Below are 15,977 nucleotides of genomic sequence, written 5' to 3'. Positions count from 1 at the left end.
CTGGAGTTTGAAATCCGCTTCATAACTGTGTCTCTTAACAGGTGCCATTTATGGTCCTTATACACACACAATACGGTAATATTACGTTGAAGCACAGTACGTATCACTCTACGAGGTTCCTCGGTCGGTAGCCGTAATGCTCCGACAATCCATCAAGCCGGTGCAGCTCCATAGCTTACCAAAGTCGTACTAAAACATTTTTTGACATATTGCTGAGCGCCGTGTACCACATAAAATCGGTTCGCGGTCATCAAGCACAACCAGAATTCATACATAAGGCGCACTGTCGATTTTTGAGAAAATGAAAGGATTTCAGGCCGTGCATGGCGTTAGCGTGGCTAGCTCGTTAACACGTTGACGCCGTCCAGCCCCACGCACGGGGCGATGCGCAGTAACTCGTTAATGGAGATTTGCTGTGTCCATCATGTCGTTGCCTGCAGGTGAAGCGATGGGGAGGAGGGGGAGTTGTGTTCAGTGAAGGAGAGGCCAGGCCGAGTAACGTTGCGTAAAGACAAAAGCGGACAAAAGAGGCAAACTTGTGGCTCCACAACTATAATTATAACGTAACATAGACTATATCGATATAAACGATATTGTCACATCTTATATCTCGTATAAAAATATATCGATATTTAAAAAAAAAAAAAACTCGATATATCGCCCAGCCCTAGCTAGTACCCTTTTTTCCCCCCAGAAGACAGTGCAACAGATCTTTGGCTGATCAGTTTTTGAGACAGCGCCAGATACCAATAAAATGCCAATACCCATCTTTGAAAGATACGTTCAACTTTCTAATATTTATTCTTTTCTCAGAGCCTGGTCAAATATTGACTTTATGTTTGATGTCAATCATTTTAAGATGCTGTATTTAAACCAAACTAGATAGCTGGCAGAGTTCCCTTTGTAAACGTAATGAAACTTTGGTATCCTCAAATGTGCACATGCCAGATATTTAACGGATACGTTAAACATGGCAGAAATAATCGTGTTTGTGTACAACATTGTAAAATTGCAGTGCTTTTCAGCTAAAATGTCAAAAACTAACCGTAACCAAAACGATGAAGGTGATGATGTGACTTTTTAGATTTTTAAATAAAACACTGTAAAAAATTCCTTTGTTTAATTCTGAAGCCCTTTATAGTAGTGATGGGATTTCCGGCTCTTTTTAGAGAAACGGCTCTTTAGGATCGTCTCACTAAAAAGACCCGGCTCTTTCGGCTCCGAACCGGCTCTTCAAGTTGTTTTGTTGCTTTAATTAATTTATTATTAACAATAATATAAAATTATGCACAAAAGGAATTACTAACGTAAAAAAAAAGTGGTTTTATTTATATATGTTTATATATAAATATATGCGGTGGCCCCTAGACACAAAACACGTACAAACTCCAAAAAGCACATACAAACTCCAAAACACATTTCTAGCATGAACTGAACTTCCAAAACAGAGCTACCTAGATCACTTAAATTACACAATTCAAAGCATGAAAGCATATGTGTATTGTTTGTGTATTTATACACAAGCATTCATATATAGTCAAATAATTTTAAAAAAGAGAAAAGTTCATTACCTGTTATTACCACACACCAAATCCGGTCGTTGGTACTTGCTGGCTTGTGTAGCCACTAGGTAACAAAAGCTCAACACTGTGCCTAGCATCCTGGAGCACTTCTGTTGTGTTTTGTACCTGTTTTGAGTTTTTATGTGCTTCTGAGTTTGCACGTGTTTTGGAGTTTGCACGTGCTTTGGAGTTTTTACCTGTTTTGGAGTTTGTACGTGTTTTTGCGTGCTTTGGAGTTTTTACGTGTTTTGGAGTTTTTACCTGTTTTTACGTGTTTTTACCTGTTTTGGAGTTTGTACGTGTTTTGGAGTTTGTACCTGTTTTTACATGTTTTGGAGTTTTTACCTGTTTTTACGTGTTTATACCTGTTTTGGAGTTTGTACGTGTTTTGGAGTTTGTACGTGTTTTGGAGTTTGTACCTGTTTTTACATGTTTTGGAGTTTTTACCTGTTTTTACGTGTTTATACCTGTTTTGGAGTTTGTACGTGTTTTGGAGTTTGTACGTGTTTTGGAGTTTTTACCTGTTTTTACGTGTTTTGGAGTTTTTACCTGTTTTTACGTGTTTTGGAGTTTGTACGTGCTTCAGAGTTTGTACATGATTTGAAGTTTGTATGTGCTTTGTCTGTAGGGGCCACCGTAAATATACTTTTATTTATTCACTCCACATAAAATGTAATAAATAAATCATATAATACAAAAACCAACTATTCACATTTCAACTTTTAACTATTTAAATTTTCAGCTTTTTCCTTTTACAAATTTAAAGTGAAACAACACAAAACACTGCAAACCACAACACAATTAAATACAAATTATAATATGAAAACAAAAAGAACATGCATATCCTCTGTCATATGGGCCTGCATGACTAAACTTTCTGAATCCTTTATCATCCACAACTGAAAATAGTTGTGGATGATTACTATACCTTTCTAATGTGACGTTTTATCCCTGGCTCTCTTTCTCTCTCTCTTCCTCCCGCTTTGTTCCTGTGCTACTGAGTGCAACTACCGCCCCTCCCCGCCTTCCAAGCGTAAAGTAAAAAGGCTCGCATGCGGAGTGAAGCGGAAAAAAAGTGCGAGAGAGAGGGTGAGAGAAAGAAAAAAAAACAAACCCCAACGGCTCGCGATAAGGAGCCGGCTCGCGTCGTTCACGTCAAAGACCTGGCTCTTAGTTCGCGACCGACCCGTCACTACTTTATACCTTTATTAGTTTTATTATATCAACCTCTAAAGAAAAATCCTAATTTGTTTAATTTATAAATAAAATAATGGTTTTATGTGTGTTGATTTTTGTTCTAGTAGGAAGTCTAATACCCAAATAAATTAAATAAAAATAACCCCCCACACAAATAGCCACCATAAAGGAAGCCAGTACTTGAAATGCCAGTTTTAATGACACAGCAAATTTTGTTACTCGATGGTTTTACCACAGAAACGTATTTTCTTTTAAACTACTGCCACAAAACTTTAATGCAATTAAGAACAACAAAAAAAATTTCCTCTCTGATTATAAGACATGTTGGGTTCACTTCAATGGACTAGAAGTCTACTTTAGATACCATCTAAATCATCGATTGGTGGATTTGTTTTTTGGTTTTCTGTTTATTAATTTTTTTATTTGCTTTGTTTAGAGGAAAAGGGGCCATAAGTCCTATTAACCTGTAACAACTGTGATACTTGCTTCTAATAAAAGATATTTGAAAAAAATAAATAAATAAATTATATATATATATATAATGTGTGTGCCCAGATTTTCTTCAACAAACGTTTCTTAATTTCATAAACTGTGTCATCTGTATACAGAACGTGTGCCTTTTTAAAAGCACGCCTGACAAGTTCTACCACACAGACTTCAACTGAAAGCTGCTTCTGAGCTTTGATTTCAGAAGACTCTGGCTCAAGTTTCTGTGTGGATGCTACAAAGTGTTTCTTGAAGATGGAGATGAAAAGTTTGTCAACTGTTGGCTCTCCTACTTCCAATAGAGTTAAGGTGTGTTTTGGGTTGGAGAGCGCTTCCTTGCAAAAGTCTTTGAAAATGACCTTTGCAAGATCTTGTAGGGCCTTTGGTGATAAAGTCAAATCTGCTGTTTTTATTTCAGAGCAGATTTGATCTAAAAGGCGCTGGTGGAGGGAGTCTGATGGGCAGGCTGTGGATTTTTTTGCAGCCTGGGAAAGGACAGCCTGAAGGACCACGCTTATGAGCCCTTTTCTCTCTGCTTCACCTCGAGGTGACGCAGAGGGTTTCTGCTCCTCAGAAGCCACGGCTGCTTTTTCAGCCTCTGAGGCTTCTGTGTTTGCCATTTGTGAAGGTTCCACAGACAGCGAGGACTCCAGATTTTTCTCTGGTTGTTCTGTCTGTGGGACCTGCTGATTGTCCTGCTGGCTGCCTGACTGGGTGCACGTGCAGTGTGCAAATCTCCCTAACAACACCTGGATCAGTTCTTTTATGAAGCCTTCTCTGGCTCCGTGATCTGACTCCGGGCAGAGCTGCACCATCTGAGCAGCCATGTGAGACATTAGCTGGACAGTGCAGTCATCTGGGCGACCAACCAGCATGGATCGCACCTGCGACATGTTTAGGTTATCAAAAAAGCCATCTACGAGGGTACCCACAGTGGCTGCGTTAATGTCATCCGAATACATTTTCGTGTTAGTGTTTTCTCTTACTTTGTGTGTCTGGTTCCGATGCATGGACTCAACTGAATGACAGTACCTGTAGCAGCACCCCTATTTATGGGTTTTCGAGGTCTTTGTAATGACGTGCGTCCTGTGACGTGACAGTATTTAGTTGCTTTGAAGTATGCCTATAAGCCCCGCCCACTTCTAAAAAGAATGCCTAGCAACAGCGTCACACAAACGCACCGGCGCTAGCCGCGTGGATGTGAAACGCGGGGAGAGATCACGTGGAGCCTGCACGTCCACTGCTGTCACCGACACGGAATACTTTTAAAACCCTTCCGTTATAGTTTGTGCTGTCACCAGGCTGTCCGTGATGGCGGGTAAGCGACGGGAACGTAAATGTGCGTGTAGCTTCACTCGGCTAGCAGAGTGGTCACGTTAAAGCGAGCTATACGTGAAAGTTTTCAGCCGTGTGGATTTTTAAAATACTTTGTCATTTCTGTCATTCAGCGCAGCTGTTCAGCTCTTTGAAATGCAGATGAAAATAACGCGTTTTTCTCACGGTGGAGCTCACGTTTTTTTAAGCACAGCACCGGAAATGACTTCAGATACCCACGTGTGCCACTACATATATATTATTTATATGATTTGTTTCTGGTTTGTGAATTGAACTTAAGATCAGATGTGATGGAGTTGGAGATGGAGACACTTGTCGAAACCGGAAATGCTGAGACTCTCAAAGCCCTGTACGTATTTCCTGATATATTCTCTTATCTGCAGGTATCTAAAAAAGGCTCTCCCTTGAGCTTCAAAGTCTCTGTGCTGCTGCAACATGTTTTGCATTTAGATGGTACTGTAAGGTTGAAGTGCTTCGGTGGTGATAGTTTTGGAATATGTATCATTTGCGTCAGTTGGATTTGGTGACTGTACTGCAGAAGCTAAATGCCATACCAAATGTTCTTTTCCAGTATTACTGCATGACTACTAAAAAGAGACAAATGAGATGTTTTTGTACATTAACAGCTAAAAGTTGTCATTTTTCATAAATAAAATGGAAATGCGTATTTCATGTCTCAATGCGTTGCTTTGTGGTTTGTTTGTTTCCAAAAAATGAAGAAAAAAAGCAAGAAAACAGAGTTAATGGGGGAATAATGATCAGGGGTGAAGAACACAAGACTTGTATGTTCGCAGATGATGTTCTTCTTTTTATTACAAATCCTGAATCTAGTTTGTTCCAATTGATGACCTTACTAAAAGCCTACAATCACTACTCTGGCTATAAACTAAATATTCAAAAAACTCAATCCCTTACGTTCAATTATACACCTCGACCGGAAACTGTAAAGAAATTCAGCTTCAAATGGGACTCTACCACAATAAAATACTTGGGAGTAAACCTAATGAAAGACATGTCTAGACTCTATGAAATTAATTATTGCCCCCTCAACAAAGAGATCAAATCTGACCTAACTCGGTGGTCTCTCCTCCCATTGGATATGAGTAATAGAATAGAAATAATTAAAATGAACGTTCTGCCTCGAATCCTCTATCTCTTCCAGTCACTACCCCTGGAGATACCCCAAAAACAATTTGACGAGTGGGACAGATGGATCTCACGGTTCATCTGGAACGGCAGACGACCGAGGGTCCAGTACAAAACGCTGCAACTAAAAAAAGAGAAGGGAGGGAGAGCTTTGCCGTGCTTACAAGATTACTACTACGCCGCACAACTGAAGCCCCTGGTAAACTGGTGCTCCCCAAACTATGAAGCTAAATGGAAAAATATGGAAATTACACAATTAGACTTCCCACTACAGTCACTTTTAGGAAATAAGAACCAAGCTGAAAAATTTTATAAAGATTTGAACCATTTGACCCGGTTCACCCTGAAACTATGGTTCAGGGTAGTGGGGAAACTACAAATAGAAAAACAGGCTAGGACCTTGAATTGGATAGCTTATGACCCGGAGTTTGTGCCTGCCAGGCTGGATGGGACCTTTAAACAGTGGTCTCTGAGAGGAATTACTTCTTTTTGTTCACTAGCAACAAATGGGGGATTCCAAAGCTATGAAACCATCTCAGATACATACGGACTGGCAAAGCATGACTTCTTTAGATACTTGCAGGTTAGAGACTATTACAACAAGACGTTACTAATCAGAGATGAAAACGAATACGACCTAATTCATATCTTCCAAGAGGCATACAAGAGAAAGGACTCTAAAAAGATGGTCTCAAAAATATACGGTAGTATACAAGCCTCTAAAAATCACTCTACGTTGTACATTAAGCAGAAATGGGAGAGGGAATCAGGCTCACTAATTTCAGAGGACAGCTGGTGGGGAATATGTGAGTCTCAGGCTACCACTGCAAATTCAAGGTCCTTAAGAGAGTTTGGTTGGAAGAATGTAGTGAGATTCTTTATCACTCCTAAACTCACAGCTCGGCAAACAGGCTCACAGAGCCAGGGCCTATGTTGGAGAGGTTGTGGAACCCCCATGGCAAACCATTTTCATGTCTTCTGGGCCTGCCCAAGGATCCAGCCATATTGGGGGGAGGTGGCCCTTGAGATATACAAAGTAATTGGGATTAAAATAGTCTATTCATTTGATACGTTGTATCTTGGCAAATTGCCTACGGCACTCCCACATAAAGATAATTATTTATTGAAAATACTTTTGGCTGGCTGCAGGAAGGCCATAACCCGAAGATGGCAAAAGGCAGACCCTCCAACTAGGGCCCAATGGGGTGGGGTAGTGGAAGAAATTTTTGGAATGGAAAGACTTACCTTTGCCCTTAGACTCGAGCTTGAGAAATTTAAGAAGCTCTGGGAAAAATGGGTTGTGTACTCCCTTTGTACTGAATAATTGAATATTACCATGATGTAAGAAGATGCTATTACTGGAATTGTGTATGTCTCCTATGCTGACCGTAAGTTTTGTATTCTCATACTGTAAACTGACAAATAAAAAGTTATAAAAAAAAAAAAAGCAGAGTTAATGGGGAAAAAGGTCTTTTATTTCCTTAAAAAAACATATTCACATTCAACAGCATATTTGGTCAGGTCTTGTTACAGGTTTAGTCAGTGAAAAGTTCAGACAGATACATTTGAAATCTGAAAATACACTGACATTAATGGCCTAAACTACTCCATGTGCTGACAGCACCCCAGCAGCACTTTATGATAGTGACTGAAGTCATTTATAAGGCAAAAACTAATCATGAAAAAAAGTGTTTTGTATTTAAGTCACCACTTATGTACGGACTCAAAAACTTCCCTGTAGCCTCTCGCATGTATGGTTTAATACATACTGCAGCCAGTTTGAACCTTATTTATCTTAAAGGTTGTCACGCATTTGCTTAAATGTAGGAAATCTTGACTACATTGACTACATGCTTTTTATTTGTTTTTGTTTCTAATGTCTCTGTAAAGCACTTTGAATCACCTCGTTATTGAATTGTGCTATACAAATAAACTTGCCTTGCCTTGCCTTACAAACAGTAGTTTCCTGATGGTCACATCGGAAAAAGAGAGCCGGAATAAATACAAAATGCAGATTTTAAATAATGAGCTTATTTACTAAGAGGAACAACATCCTTCCTGGAAATGTATGAAAAACGCTCCATCCCAAGTAACTGCCCCTCAAACCAGTTACTATGTTTGAGGGGCAGTTACTTTTTCACATAGCCCCCGGTGCTTTTGTTTACTTTTTTCCTTAATAAATGAAATCATCATGTAAAAACTGTATTTTCTGTTTACTTCAGTTACTTTTGTCCACGTGTGTTTGATCTGAAACATGCGTGTGTGACAAATATTTGAAAATCTAAGAAATCAGGAAGTGTAAATACTAATGCTAGCAGGCTTGATTAGCAAGCTGCATCCATAAACTCTGCATGTTTACAGAAAGAGAAGGATATCTGCTAAAGCACAAATGTCTGGAATAGCCTCAGCCACCCCGTATATATGTCAGTACAGTAAAGTTGCACATTTTGATTTGGAAGTCTGTAGTGGATTGACTTGCTTTTTGAACAGCCTCATGTGGCCATTAGAGGAACTGCAGTTTCTGGGTGCCAGCTTTATTTTGTAACTATTGATGCTTTGTCTTGTCTGGCTTTTTATGTATTAAACAAATACAATATCTCATATAAAATGGTGTGTTCCAGACTGAGAATCAGCCTGAGGATTGTTCTTTAGATATTTGGAAATCTGGAACACTTAGAAATACATTTATTAGTTTTTACTAGGGGTGCAACGATACACAAAATTCACGGTTCGGTTCGGTTCGATACTTTGGTGTCACGGTTCGATATTTTTTCGATACAAAAAAAATGTTCATGCCTTTTTAATTTGTCATTTATTAAAATTATAAATATATATTTTAACTCAAAAGTACAGTTTTTAAATGTAACCCTAACCCTTGTGCGTGTTTTTTATTTTGACAGCGAATGCGCACCTGCGGACCACTTATGTGCAGCCCTGGTTATTTAGCTCGTCATATTGCAGCCACAGAAATTATTTTGTCCATGAAACCATAAAGCTGCACTTTCTTTTTGCCTTATAGTCTGATTTGTCATAACTTCTCCGTTTTGTGGTAAGCTTTTCTTTGGCTGTCACTTCTTCACTATGACCTGTCTTATTTGGCTCAGCAGAACTAAAATATATATATCCTGCTGCTTTTACACACGGACTCACATAAGCTCAGCGATTCTCTGCACGATCAACCTCTCACATGTTTAAGCTTGCTGCGGGAGATTTCACTTGTCATGTTTGCATAGTAAGCTAACGATTAATAAGACGATGTCAGAGGAATTGGTGCACAAATTATCATCACTCGCAGATCAGTGCTGTCGCTCTCTATACACAGTTCGCACGATTGCAAAGTGAAAGCAAAAAAACAAGCGCAAATTCAAACGCGATTTCAATATGTCACATATTGACAGTGGCTCACAGATGCCAATGACATAATTACCCAGCTACATTTCTGAAAGAATGCAAAAGCATTGACATATATTTTTCCTTCCTACAATAGCCCGACGGGCAGGGCAGAGATAGATTTTGGTAGCCCGACTGAAAAAAATCGCTAGCTCCAGGACGTCGGGCTAGCGATATTGCAAGCCCTGTATCTGATTGAGGAATCACTCATCTTTGGAAAAGAGAGTTTATTACAGAGAAATGTCTCTTTCCAAAATAAAAGCTATACTATCCGCTTCTTCTGGGCTATATTCTCAGCAGCATAAGGAGAATCATGTGCTAACAGCTGTCTAAATGACTCGGCTAAAGTTAGTAGCATGCTTGTTGTTTTGGTCTTTGCACTAGGATGATGTCAGCGTAAATGTGCAGTCATATTCGTTGTGTTCCCACTAGTGCTTTCAGGTTGATCTCGTTGAAATGACCTTAACGCCACAACACGGCAAATCTCCGTTAACGAGCTACCGCCGATCGCCCGTGTGTGGGGCTAGACGGCCAACACGTTAACGAGCTAACTGCGCTAACACACTAGTTCCCACCCATGTAATTGAGCATTGCATGGCACATCCAACATACTGTTTTACTTTAGTCCATGACTCGCTTACCTTCAGGGTCATACGTCACATGAAAACCAAAATAATTCCAAACGCCAGATCTGAATGAGGGTGGGGGAGGTCCATGTGTCTTGCTAGCTTGCCCTGCGCTCTTCCTTCTGACTATGCTGTCTGTGTTGAGCGCTCAGTGGATCTGCGCTCGACAGTGCAGCCTAGGCGGAGTAGTCGAACGCAGATTCACTGAGCGCTCAACACAGACAGCATCGTCGGAAGGAAAGTTGATAAAATAAATTACAAATGTTGTATTGTTCGATACATATGCGTACCGAACCGAAAGCACTGTATCGAACGGTTCAATATCGATACGAATATCGTTGCACCCCTAGTTTTTACATACAAATGTTACAGTATAAATGGATAAAAAGGGGATATAAAGCTGGAATGTGTCAGGGCTATGAGCTTTCACTCAGAGAGGAAGCCACAAGTACATTGTAGAAAACGCAACAGGAACGTACAGCATACACAAAAAAAAGTCAGGTTCCACCCATGGAACCTTTTGGATGTTTCAAACTTCATACTGTACCATGCTTCACTTCTGGGGGACGATGGTGAAATTGAAGCCATGCTCCTAATCAATCATGAGCTTCTTGAGGGAGTTGAGATAGGCTGGGATGAGGGAGCTGACTGACTCCTCGTCATCGTTGAGGATCTTCTCTCCTCCGCCTTCCGAGCCCACTGAACTGGGTGACCGGACTCGGCCTGGGTACGGAGTGCTGTAACCCTGTTAGAACAGACACAGGCCTTAGAGTCAGAACAAGTACTTAGTAGAAGAGGCTGACATGGAGTTATTATTTAATAAACCGCGTAATACACCTGATAATATACTGTTCCAGAGAATACTTACGGAGGAGTATCCCTTGCCGAAGCTTCCTCTGTTCTTGGTCCTAATCTTGGTGAGCGCTGATTCAGCAATGTCCGCCCTCTCTTCGGCATCATCCAGCTCGTGCACGGTCTTCCTGTACTTTGCCAGGTTCATGTTAGCTTGTTCCTCCTGAAGTGACAGCAGTGTGAGTTAAAGCCCACAAACACCATGCTTGGAAACGTGTTCAGAGTAAGAGGATGAGGTGACGTACGGCCTCCTCTACTTGTCTCTTGTAGGCCTTCATCTTGTTTTGCAGCCTCTCCACCAGCTCCTGCATCCTCTGCTGGTTCTTCTGGTCCTCCTCCGACTGGAACAGCAGTTCCTTCAGCCGACGCTCGTTCTTCCGCAGCGTCTTCACTGTCTCAGCGTGCCGCTTTTGTTCAGAGTCCAGCTCCAGCTCCTTCACCTGCATGCAAAGAGTATCTACTATTGTGTGCAGGAAGGCTTCATATTTATCCACTGAGTGTTTAGTGAAGACACACTCTGTTACAATTTGCTGTTTGTCAAAAGTTCCATAAAAGCAGAAATGTGCTGCAGGCCAGACAACCAAAGTTGTCTAGCCTGCAGCACAAAGTTATGAGCTGTATGTTACATTGAGTATAACATACAGCTCATAACTTTGTTTTGTCATATTTCTGCATATGCCAGTGTGCTACATGCAAAGGCATGTGCAAATGGCTAGCCACTAGCACGTAAATATAAATCCTTAATCCTATAATTCGTTTTTATATCATCTTATTATATTGTAAAAATAAAGAATGGTTTAGAAACATCACTTTTAGGAGGATTTTCTTGCAGGTCTGACTTTTTATGTTTTTATGTACTTTAGGGTAACGGTTCAAATAAGTTCCAGGAGGCAGCATTTTCATGAAGTCTGCCGTGTTGCAAGATTTTCTTCTGGAAGAAATTTAAACTACAGCAGTATTGATTATTAATCAACTTTACACATTGAATTATTTTATAAGTATAACAGGTAAGTACTTCTTCTGTGCAGACACTTATAGCATGGATACTCGTGACCACACTAGCTAAAGTAACTTAGCTCCTCTTTGACTCCCATCACCCTTTGGAACACAAACTTGGAGTAATTAGGACCCTACACCACCGGGCAGAAGATGTTCCCTCTAAGCCTGAAGGAAAAAAGAAGGAACACACACATGTAAAGGAAGCACTCAAAACCTGCGGCTATCCTAAATGGGCGTTCTTAAAGTCAGCAAAGAGGCACAGAAAAGAAGACCAGACACCAGCGAGGGAGGATAAGAAGGACAGACGCAACAACATTGTCATCCCCTATGTAACCGGTGTATCAGAGAAACTCAGGAGAGTTTTCTCCAAGCATGACATCCCGGTGTATTTCAGACCCAGCAACACGCTCAGACAGAAACTGGTTCACCCGAAAGACAAAACGCCAAAACACAGACTTCACAATGTGGTGTATGCTGTACAGTGCAGCGAGGGATGCCCAGACCTCTACATCGGAGAGACCAAACAGCCACTTCACAAGCGCATGGCACAACACAGAAGAGCCACCTCCACAGGACAAGACTCAGCAGTCCATCTGCATCTTAAGGATAAAGGACACTCCTTCGAGGATGCCAATGTTCACAATTTGGACAGAGAGGACAGATGGTTTGAAAGAGGAGTGAAAGAAGCCATCTATGTCCACTGTTAGCGACCATCTTTGAACAGAGGCGGGGGTTTACGACACCAACTCTCTGCCATCTATAATCCAGTTTTGAGATCCCTTCCCAGACGCCTTAACGCCCACTCACATCCTGGACCATCTGACCTCAGGAATTCGCATGATAAGGTGGGGCCAGGTTTCACAATGAGCTCACCCGAAACTCTGGCTGATTGGGACCCACACCCAGTTTCACACCTTGGCTCAGGTGATTAGAGGATCATCAGGGGGTCCTTTTGTCCCTCTGTGGGGGGAAACTCCCACTAGGTTTATATCTGGGACTCCCCACCATTTGACCTTAGAACTGAAGAAGCTTCTCGGATGAGAGGTGAAACGTCTTCAAGCAACTTAAAGAAGTCCAGACGCTTTTCTTTGCAAGCTCCTTTGACTACGATGACCTGGATGACTGAGAACCTTCACAGACATATAGCTAAAGTAACTGCACATATCCCAGAGCAGTTGCTTCACAGCTCCAACATTGTGAGGCTAAAAAGAAGCGAAACAGTTCAGGCATTCTGACATGTTTGTGTGTACCTTTCCCTCCAGCTTCTGGATGATCTTCTTTCCTCCTTTCAGAGCCATCTGCTCAGCTTCCTCCAGTCTGCTGCTCATCTCTTTGATCTGGGCTTCCAGTCCTTTCTTCACTCTCTCCAGGTGGAGCGTGTGCTCCTGCTCTAGACGCAGCTCCTCCCCAACTCGTGCAAGCTGACAGAACAGAACATCCGTTTCCAGCGTTACCGACCTCGTCTGTATTAATCTGCTGCGTGCTTCGACTTGGAGTCATCTCATGTGTTTTACCTCACAGGTGGCCTTCTTAGCTTTGTCTGTGCATCCTCTCATCTCGGCCTGGAGCTCCTCGTGCTCCTGCTGCACAGTCTGGAGATCCACCTCCAGCTTCCTCCTCCCGCTGAGAGCCGACTGGAACTGGACACACATCAGGAAGTCTGTGAGTGTATGTGGGTCCGGTTAGAATGAGTGAAACAGAAGCGAAGGCACCGTGTAATACCTGGTTGTTGAGATCGCTGTATTTCTCCCCGGACTCTTGCAGTTCTATCTCCAGAGCCTTTCGGGCCCTCTCGGCGCTCTCCAGGGCCGCGTGGGTCCCCTCACCCTCGCTGACCAGCAGAGAGCAGCGTCGCTCCATGGCCACCTGCTCCTCCCTGCACTCCTCGTGGCTCCTCACTTCCTCCTCCAGCTGAGCCTGCAGCTCCTGTGACAGACACTTGCTCTGTGAGCAGGGTGGTGTAGAAAACACTTACTGTACTTGCCGAATGTTGTGAGCAGACCTTGATCTGTTGCTGCATCTTCTTGCTGTTCTTGCTGAGCTCTGTGTTGCTCTTGGTGAGTAGGTCCACCTGCAGTTCCAGCTCATTGATGTCAGCCTCCAGTTTCTTCTTCAGTTTCAGTGCCTCCGACTTCTCTTTCACCCCTACATCCAGACTGGCCTGCAGGGATTCTAACGCCCTCTGGTGGCTTTTTCTAACGTTGGGCGTGAGGGAACAAGATGAAAAACATTGTCTTAGATAAACAGCAAAATAAAGATGGCATATAAGTGCCAAAAATGAGCTCTAATGGCCACTTAAGGGTTCTGTTCATTCTCCTCTGTGTTCATGAATCTTTAGCTTTCATAAAAGCTTTGAGAAAAAGTTCTGTTCTAGATTTAGATGCTTACTTAAGTAAACAAATTAAGAAGCTAATGATTATGCTCATCAGAGTTAGCCACTTAGACTTGGAGCGTACACCTGGTAGTTGGGCTGGATCTCTTACCAAAAACCAGCTGCTCTAGATTTGGCTGGACTAGACCACGAGCACCTCTTTCAAAGGGTCTCAGTGTGGCTTATTTGGTTTGCACTAGAGTGCAATTACCATGTTCACTTCTGCACAAACAAACCACATCAAGGGGGAAAGTTACCCAAAGTTTAAATAGACTAAACCCTGTTCCAGTGTCATGTGTAACTGTGTATTATCTGCAAACTTTAAAAAGAGACATTATGGTGGAGAAAAACAGAATGCAGAGAAACATGAAGGATGAGAGGAAGCTGAGGTACCTCGCAGCCTCCGCCTCTTCCTCCTTCTCCTGTAGTCGGCGCTCCAGGTCTGCTTTCGCCTGAGACAACTCGAGCTGCAGCCTCAGCACTTTGGTCTCCTCAGCCTGGCAAAATGGGAGGAACGAAGAAGAAATGCACAATTTACAAACAACAGCTTCAAATATTGGAGCAAATCTAGACTTGATAAAGCACTCACCTCCAGTGCGGCCTCAGATTCCTCCAGCGAGGCCTGGAGCTCTTCTTTCTCCATCTCAATTTTCTTTTTTGCTTTCTGGAGCTCATGCACGCTCTTGCCTCCATTGGACAGCTGCTCTGTCAGGTCTGCTACCTCCTCTGTGGGACAAAGAAGAAGTTGCATATGAGGCAATCCAAGACAGGCAGCTGTATGTTCATTTCAGCCCTCACATGTGCGCCGTCATACCCTGGTAGGCCTTGTTCTCCCTGCGCAGAGCTTCTAGCTGCTCCAGAGTCTCTTCATGAGCCGTCTTGAGTTTGAAGAGCTCGCTGGCGTGTTGCCTGCTCTCCTTCTGGCAGCCCTCTACCTCGGCCACCAGCTCCTCACACTTCTCTTTCCAGTCTCCAAGCTGCTTTTCCAGGACCCTCTGCTTCTTATCCAGAGCCTGCCCACAGCTGCTGGCCTAAGGCAGGGACCATACACTGCTATAACGCCAAAGCTTTATGGCAAGGCATCAAATAAATGAGTATATAACGAGCCGCTCTGTCTACCTCCTCCAGGTCCATACAGAGCTCTTCCACCTCTCCCTGCAGCCTCTGCTTGGTTTTCTCCAGTGAGGAACATTTTGCCTGGGTGGCCTCCACGGCCTCCTCAGCCTCCTGAAGCCTGCTTGCCAGCTTCTTCCTGTGACACACGTATGATTTGGACTTCTGAGACACATTACAGGCTCAATTCAAGGCATCACACCTCGTCAGATGAAGATGATAGCTGCCAGTATCAACACCACGTACTTGGTCTCCTCTAGCTCATCTGCGTGCTGGATGGTGTCGGCCTCGTGTTTGGTGCTCCAGTGCGTCACCTCATTGTTGAGTTTGGAGACAAGGCGCAGGTTCCACAGACAGCGAGGACTCCAGATCTTTCTCTGGTTGTTCTGTCTGTGAGACCTGCTGATTTTCCTGCTGGCTGCACGTGCAGTGTGCAAATCTCCCTAAGAACACCTGGATCAGTTCTTTTATGAAGCCTTTTCTGGCTCCGTGATCTGACTCCGGGGTGAGAGAGGAAGCAATCGAGCCGATGCGCCCCTCCAGTTCTCTGAAGAGGCTGTGGATGCATCGCTCTTGTGGGATACAGTTTTTCAGCAGTACTGCTGTGGCAGAGTCCGCGCAGAGCTGCACCATCTGAGCAGCCATGTGACACATTAGCTGGACAGTGCAGTCATCTGGGCGACCAACCAGCATGGATCGCACCCGCGACATGTTTAGTTGATCAAAAAAGCCATCTACGAGGGGACCCACAGTGGCTGCGTTAATATTGTCCAAATACATTTTAATGTTTTAAGCTGCAGCAGAGTGAACGACTGTGTCTGTTCTTGTGCTTTCTCCAAACTTGAGGTGACACAGAAGGTTTCTGTTCCTCGGCGGTCACAGCTTCTTCAGACTGTGTGT

General features: G+C 42.9%; 1 pseudogene; it reads right to left on the bottom strand.

The window, feature by feature from the left end:
- Positions 1-10,098: 10,098 nt before the first annotated feature.
- LOC120719660 lies at positions 10,099-15,977 on the bottom strand (annotated as a pseudogene).

This window comes from Simochromis diagramma, unplaced genomic scaffold (genome assembly GCF_900408965.1).
Source record: "Simochromis diagramma unplaced genomic scaffold, fSimDia1.1 OVJJ01000320.1, whole genome shotgun sequence".
Classification (NCBI taxonomy): Eukaryota; Metazoa; Chordata; class Actinopteri; order Cichliformes; family Cichlidae; genus Simochromis; species Simochromis diagramma.
Note: the sequence above shows the minus strand (reverse complement) of the source record. Positions and strands in the feature narration are given on the sequence as shown.